Consider the following 6,468-nt stretch of genomic DNA (forward strand, 5'->3'; position numbering starts at 1 on the left):
TGCTACAAGAATGACAATTGACCCAATTCAAAAAATTCAAAAGGCGATAATTAAAATAATCCTAAAAGTACCATTCGACACAGAACCAAGCGAAATTTACAAAACATTAAAAGTCTTGTCAATAAGACAACTTTATGCCAAATCTGCATTACTAAACCTCCTCCAACACAAACTCCATATTGCAATTCAACCAAAAACCTCGTTAAAAACCAGATCCTTAACAAATAAAACACTAAATATACCGATAACACACACCACACACGGACAAAGACACTTTCGATACTACGCTACGAAACTGTTTAATTGTATGCCCATTACTCTGAAGCATCTACTAACTGAAAATACATCCGAAAACATTCACAAAAAACATATCACAGCCTGGATCAAATATCAAGATATTTTATTTTTTCAAAACATAATAACTCCAAACCAAACATAACAAAACCATAAAAAGTGTATAATAAATAAACACGTTTTTCGAGATTTTACCAACTATACTCACACTTACAATACAAATATATGCGCTTATATGCGCTTATATGTTAACATATATTAATATTTTTTTTACATATTTATTATGAATATTCAATTTACAAAAACCATTAAAATTTTATGAATATTCAATTTACAAAAACCAAAAAATAAATAAAAAAACAAAAATTAAAATTAAAACTTATAAAAAATAAAAACTTTCTTCTACAACACATAAATACTTGTCACACCTTTCCATATATCCTAGTGAGGTGTTCACGAAACATACAATATTACTCACATACAGTTTCACCTTCTCAAACCTACCTTACATACAACATATTATAGTTATAAGTTTGAAATATATCATGTACAAATATAAATAATTATGTGAACACTGAAAATATTACATTGAAATAAAATAAAATAAAATAATGTCCTAAAACAAAATTAAGGAAACCAAAACGTTGAAATATGAACAATTCATAAAGCCAAATATCTCCTTGAAATTTGGACAGTGATATGTTGTACCCTTAATATACACACACAATCTGTAATACCTAGCATTTAAAAAAAAAACTTTGGCAATTGTTGTTATACTGATTCTCTAAAAACGTGTATATTGAATTGTTTTAAGTAAATTTGCAGATTGAATTATGTGTGTTATAATTTAAAGATTGAAATATGTTAATTTGTGCATTGAAGGCGATGCCATTCGTAGTAATGCAAAATCATGTATTTTTGGTTTAAAAATTTGGTCGCCTAAAAATGTTTCAGATGCTTTAATTAAATACTGCAAGTAGAATACATCTTGGCCTTTGAAATAATTGAGCATTTTTTTGATAAGTCTTTTTATAAGCCCAGAAAAAAATAATGTATAAGACCTATGAAAACTGCTTTAAAGTTCAAAATCTCCTACTTACAAACCCATTTTCGGTAATGACTTTATTGTATAATGTGGCAAATTAAGTTATTTATGAAATGTTCGAAAAAAAATTAAATATTTATGCCTGAACATCCACAAAATAAAATAAAAAGGCACTTTTTAGCCATGTTTTTTTCACGTATAAATCAAAATAGGCGGATGGTGTTAAGCGTAAATTTAAACCTTATCGCCATCTACGTAAGGCCTGTTATTGATAGCGGCTCCATTTAAAATATTACACGACGTAGTGCATCGCCTTAAATGTATTTATTTTGCACACTGTTATAATTCATAATCTTACTTTATTTTGTAATAAATAAATAATCTTTACTCTAAGCACCCTATTACTAAGATAACCAACAATCCAATTCAATAACCAAACTATACACTTCTTTTGCCCAGCACCATTATACCCACAAAGGAAAAAAAATCTTTAATAAATTACCAGACGAAATCAGAAGCATTAATGATTAAAAACAAATATAAGGGAAATCATTAAGAAAAAAAACTGCTTCCCTTGTTTCACTTGAAAATCTCACAAATTATCCTACAATACTCTATTTATCCTCCATAATATTTTTTTCCATAACCTTAATGCAACATAAATCTTTAATTTAAATATTTTAGTTATTTCACCAAATAATGTTACTATACCATTATATTTACGCAAATGTACACTCCTCTTCCATCCACAAGCAAATGCTTTTAATGGAAGAGTTTAGAAAATAGAAGCTATGTAAAACCTGAATTCTAATATTACGTTCGAAAGTTTAATTATAAACCACGGCGTCCTTCAAGGAAGCGATTTGGTACCACCACTATCCACGTTCATCAATTCAACAATCTGATTAATCCAACGCATTTGTGATCTTCCTCTACTTTTCACTTTAACAGTAACAATTATAACATTTTTACACATGCGTGCATTCTGGAACAGCTAAGTATCCACAAAAGGTTTTCAACTATCTGCCTTCAACTAATTTTTAGATTGGACACACGTTGCTCGCTAAACTGAGGACTCCAACCTTGAGAAACTCAAAGCAAAGTGTGCAACAAGTGAAGAAGAGTAAGGTCACTAAAGCGCTGGAGTGACCAAGTATCACTGGCGTACAGTAAATTGGTGTGTTTGGTTCTCCATGCAGCTCAAAACCACGAGGAATGGAGGAACCATGTCCTCCATCTAAATTGGAGTGGGAGTCACAATCCTTTGCAATTAGGAACTTATGAAGGATAAATTAAGACAGTAAGTAAATCATTAAAAAAATCTTTATTAATAAAAAATTAGATTTTTTTATATCATGGCTTCTTAACAATGGCCGCTGTGTCCCCTGCCATGGCCATGTCCGCCGTGACCCCCACTACCATGCCCCCCGCGACCCCCGCTGCCGTGTTTACCGCCGTGTTTGCCGCAATGCTTTCCTTTTCCTTTACTTGCTGAAACCATCTGTAGAAATTGGAAAAGAAAAATTATTATTATAGATTCAAAAGAAAAGTTTTGTAAAAAAGATTGACCAAAAGAAAGACCCTTGTCTTGTTTTAGAAGAATTTTGTACCCACAGTACTTTCTCGTCAAATTTTGGGTATTTCCAAGTTCCATTCAATGTGCTTTATATTTCTTTTTTTTTGAAAATGACGCTTAAACAAATACAATTTTTAGAAACTAGATTTAATTATCTTTTAGTTTTTTGTATTTGATTTAAACATTGATACTAATTATAAGTTTGAATGTCTAAATTAAATAATAATAATTATAATAAATAAATAACATATACTTTTACTCCAAACGTCGAAAAATTGTGAAGAACACGAAATTTTAAAAACATGTTCATTTTATTTAGGAAATTTGCAAGAAAACGATTACATTACTTTTTAAATCGTTTATGCCTAAAAAAATAGTATAATAATTCCCACAATAACACACAAAATAAAATTTTGCATTTATTGGTGTCGTTTGTTGCGCAACATAGGCGTTCATTTGTTACAGAGATGTGCAAAATGGGTACCCAAAACCATTTGAAATGCAAAATGGAAATAAGTCAAAACTTTTCCATTTGAAAATGCAAAATGGTTTTTAGAAAAGCATTTCAAATGCAAAATACCTATTTTCAAAATGTATTGAAAATGCAAAATGGTTTCTCAGGTCAAATAATCAAAATTATTATAGAATTTTTAAACAATTTTGTCATTTAATAATGGACATCAATGTAGAACAAACATATTACATGATGCTAAATCCAAAAACACCACGACTACAGATTATGAAACCACAAAAAATTTGCGCGGGACTAATGTTGCCAACGTAAAAACATAGAAACTGCTATCTAACATTTAATATTACAGCGTCAAGGCCCCATGTTCAGTATTTGAATCAGTATTTTTTGTAATGGTATCACTCAATTGCCAGTGCTCCTACCAGGGAGCAACTTGACAAATGTAAATTATCTCTCATAGCGAGGTTGAGGACCGACTGATATTTGGGGCTTATGAAAAAAAGATGAGTGGAGATAGTAGGAAGAATGTTGCAAAAAAGCATTTAAAATGGAAAATGCAATGAGAAAAGCATTTAAAATGCAAAATGCAAAATGGTTTTTAGAAAAGTATTTAAAATGCAAAATGGAAAATACCCATTTTGCATTTCCATTTGAAATAGATTTATTTGAAATAAAGCACATCTCTGATTTGTTGTATTTATGTTTACATTAATGTAATTCAAAAAACATCACTTAAACGGAATTATTGTTAAAATCACGGGGTATTGTTTATTTATTTATTGTACCATACATGTTTTTGTAAATTACCTAAATCTAATTTCACGTAACTCTTTTTTTGCCAAATCAAGATTATGATCGAATCATGTAGTGCGCGTCGAAATAAATCGGTATCAATCTTCAGGGAGTGTATCTAACATGTGCGATTGGGTAAAATAAAAACTAATGTTATGAACTTGCTGAATCTCTAAGCGCCATTCCTTGGGGCTAACATTGCGTAATTCATCAGTTTGAATAGATTTTTTTTCTTTATTAGGTAGTATTATTTTAAATAATCAACATATTTGCAGAGTACAATTTTGTGCATTAAGCTGGTGCTTGACTTTTAGGAAAGGAGTTGTCGTTAATAATATAAGAAAATAAATTACAGTTTTACAGTGTATCAGACACCCTAATTTTTCTGGAAAGTACACCCTAATCACCTATTGGTCACAAATATACTTTACGACCTATTCTCATACCTAACAAATAATAACAATAAAAAAAATAACAAATATACATACAAAGTTTCATAAAAATTGGTCTAGCCGTTTCGTATGAGTGCGACCACTAACACCGTGACACGAGATTTTTTTTAAATATAGGTATAAAGATTTATTTTAAAGAGAGACAAACATTCACGGATCACGAAAAACCCGAAAATCTCCTTGCCGGCACTTTGCCGGCTCTTTCGCAGCCAGTTTAATATATTTTTTATTAGTAAGAGTTTGAAACAGTCTTTATTCTGTGTCTTTAAATTAAAATAACCCCATAAATAATTTTGAAATTATCGAAGAAGTCATTCTAGAAGTTCGGAGCAGTTCGCTTCAATAAATAATAAAAAATAAAAAAATTACCATAAGCAATTAATATCTGTTCTATTCATATTAATATTCCTAACTGGCAACAAAATTTGTAGTTATATTTTCCATTCAAGTTTTACTTGCGGCACTTGATACATTGATCTCAATACTATATAAAATGTTAACTGAAAAGCTAATTGCTCCGTTTTGATCTAATTTTTGGATGTTTCGTATTGCATTATATTTGCTTTAACGTATTTATTGCATTCAGCATGATTACTTATCTTAAAATCACATTCACAATTTTTGACCATTATAAATGCATACGTTACATTAAGTTTATTCTTAAATAACCATTTTTGAGCATTGTAATCCAATAAAAAATTTAACAATATATATATATATATATATTTTTTTTTAATTTTTATTTTATTTAATAAATAATATTTTATTCTTGTAGTTTTGATTACATGTGTTTTTATTAAGAAATTAAAATGTTAATTCAAAACTAATTCATAAATCTACTCGAATGATTGGTGTCACATACCTATATATAATAAATTTATCATATTATTTAATTAATACCATTCCTCAAAATATTAATATAAAAACATATAAAACTGCTTAATGTGACTTAAAGCCAATGAATCTACTAATATTTCGTTGCTTCAAAGTTTTAAACAAATTAACGATGACGCAAGCAGTTGTTGCCCGGTATGGCGTTTAATGTATCAATGCTTTGTAAATATCGATTAAATGCCATACATTTAAGAAATGATCTAATAATAAAAATAAATGTAAAATAGAAAGAAAGAAAACTGTGTTCAATATCTTACCATAGAGGTGGCGAGCAGGAAGCAAACAATGAACAGAATAGGGAACTGCATTTTGAACAATTGATTTATTAACTGATCAAAGTTGATTAGTGGTTGATGCGAAGTTGGTCCAGCTTTTATACCTTAGCAAATGAACAGGTGTATGCTGACCTTCTTAGATGTCAATCCAACATACCGATCGATCTGTAATACACTAAAAAGTTTTTGACCACTGTCGAAACAATTTATTTAGTCTGTATTTTGACTTCTGTTGTCGTCCTTTTACAAGTTACAAATCTGATTTAAGGCCACGTAATAAGCGTCCAAAGATGGTTTGAAAAGGATTTGTGTAAATACGAATGTTAGAGGAAGCGCGCTAATATACAAGCGTTATTTTGTCCACATTATAATCCCTCAATCAAGAATACCTAAGTCTTAAAAGTCTAAGTCTAAGTCCCTCAAAGGCCTATGTAATCTTTGTGGATGCTGTGTGGAGGGTGTTTTAAAGGAAAGGAAGTAGTAAAAGATATAAAGGGGTGGGAAGGAATCTGGGACTCAGTGTGTTAAAGAGAGACAGATGTCTTCCACCGCGGTGTAAGGCGATGGGTTGGGAGACCAAGAAGAAAACTTCCCGACAAAAAATAATTAACAATCTCAATAAATTATTCATTTTTATACAACATGGTTTGGTTACCCAATAAATGGTT

The 6,468-nt window shown here is 30.0% G+C and overlaps 1 long non-coding RNA gene across 1 annotated transcript; it reads right to left on the reverse strand.

Annotated features, from left to right (window-relative positions):
• Positions 1–2,644: 2,644 nt before the first annotated feature.
• LOC149415926 (uncharacterized) lies at positions 2,645–5,940 on the reverse strand. The gene is made up of 2 exons (XR_016303496.1): positions 5,783–5,940; positions 2,645–2,840 (listed from the first exon to the last, which is right to left on the reverse strand). It is a non-coding gene; the product is annotated as an uncharacterized LOC149415926 (long non-coding RNA).
• Between the last annotated feature and the right edge of the window lie 528 nt (positions 5,941–6,468).

The sequence above is a fragment of the Hesperophylax consimilis genome, chromosome 17 (genome assembly GCF_061612785.1).
Source record: "Hesperophylax consimilis isolate HC1 chromosome 17, BYU_Hcon_1.0, whole genome shotgun sequence".
Classification (NCBI taxonomy): domain Eukaryota; kingdom Metazoa; phylum Arthropoda; class Insecta; order Trichoptera; family Limnephilidae; genus Hesperophylax; species Hesperophylax consimilis.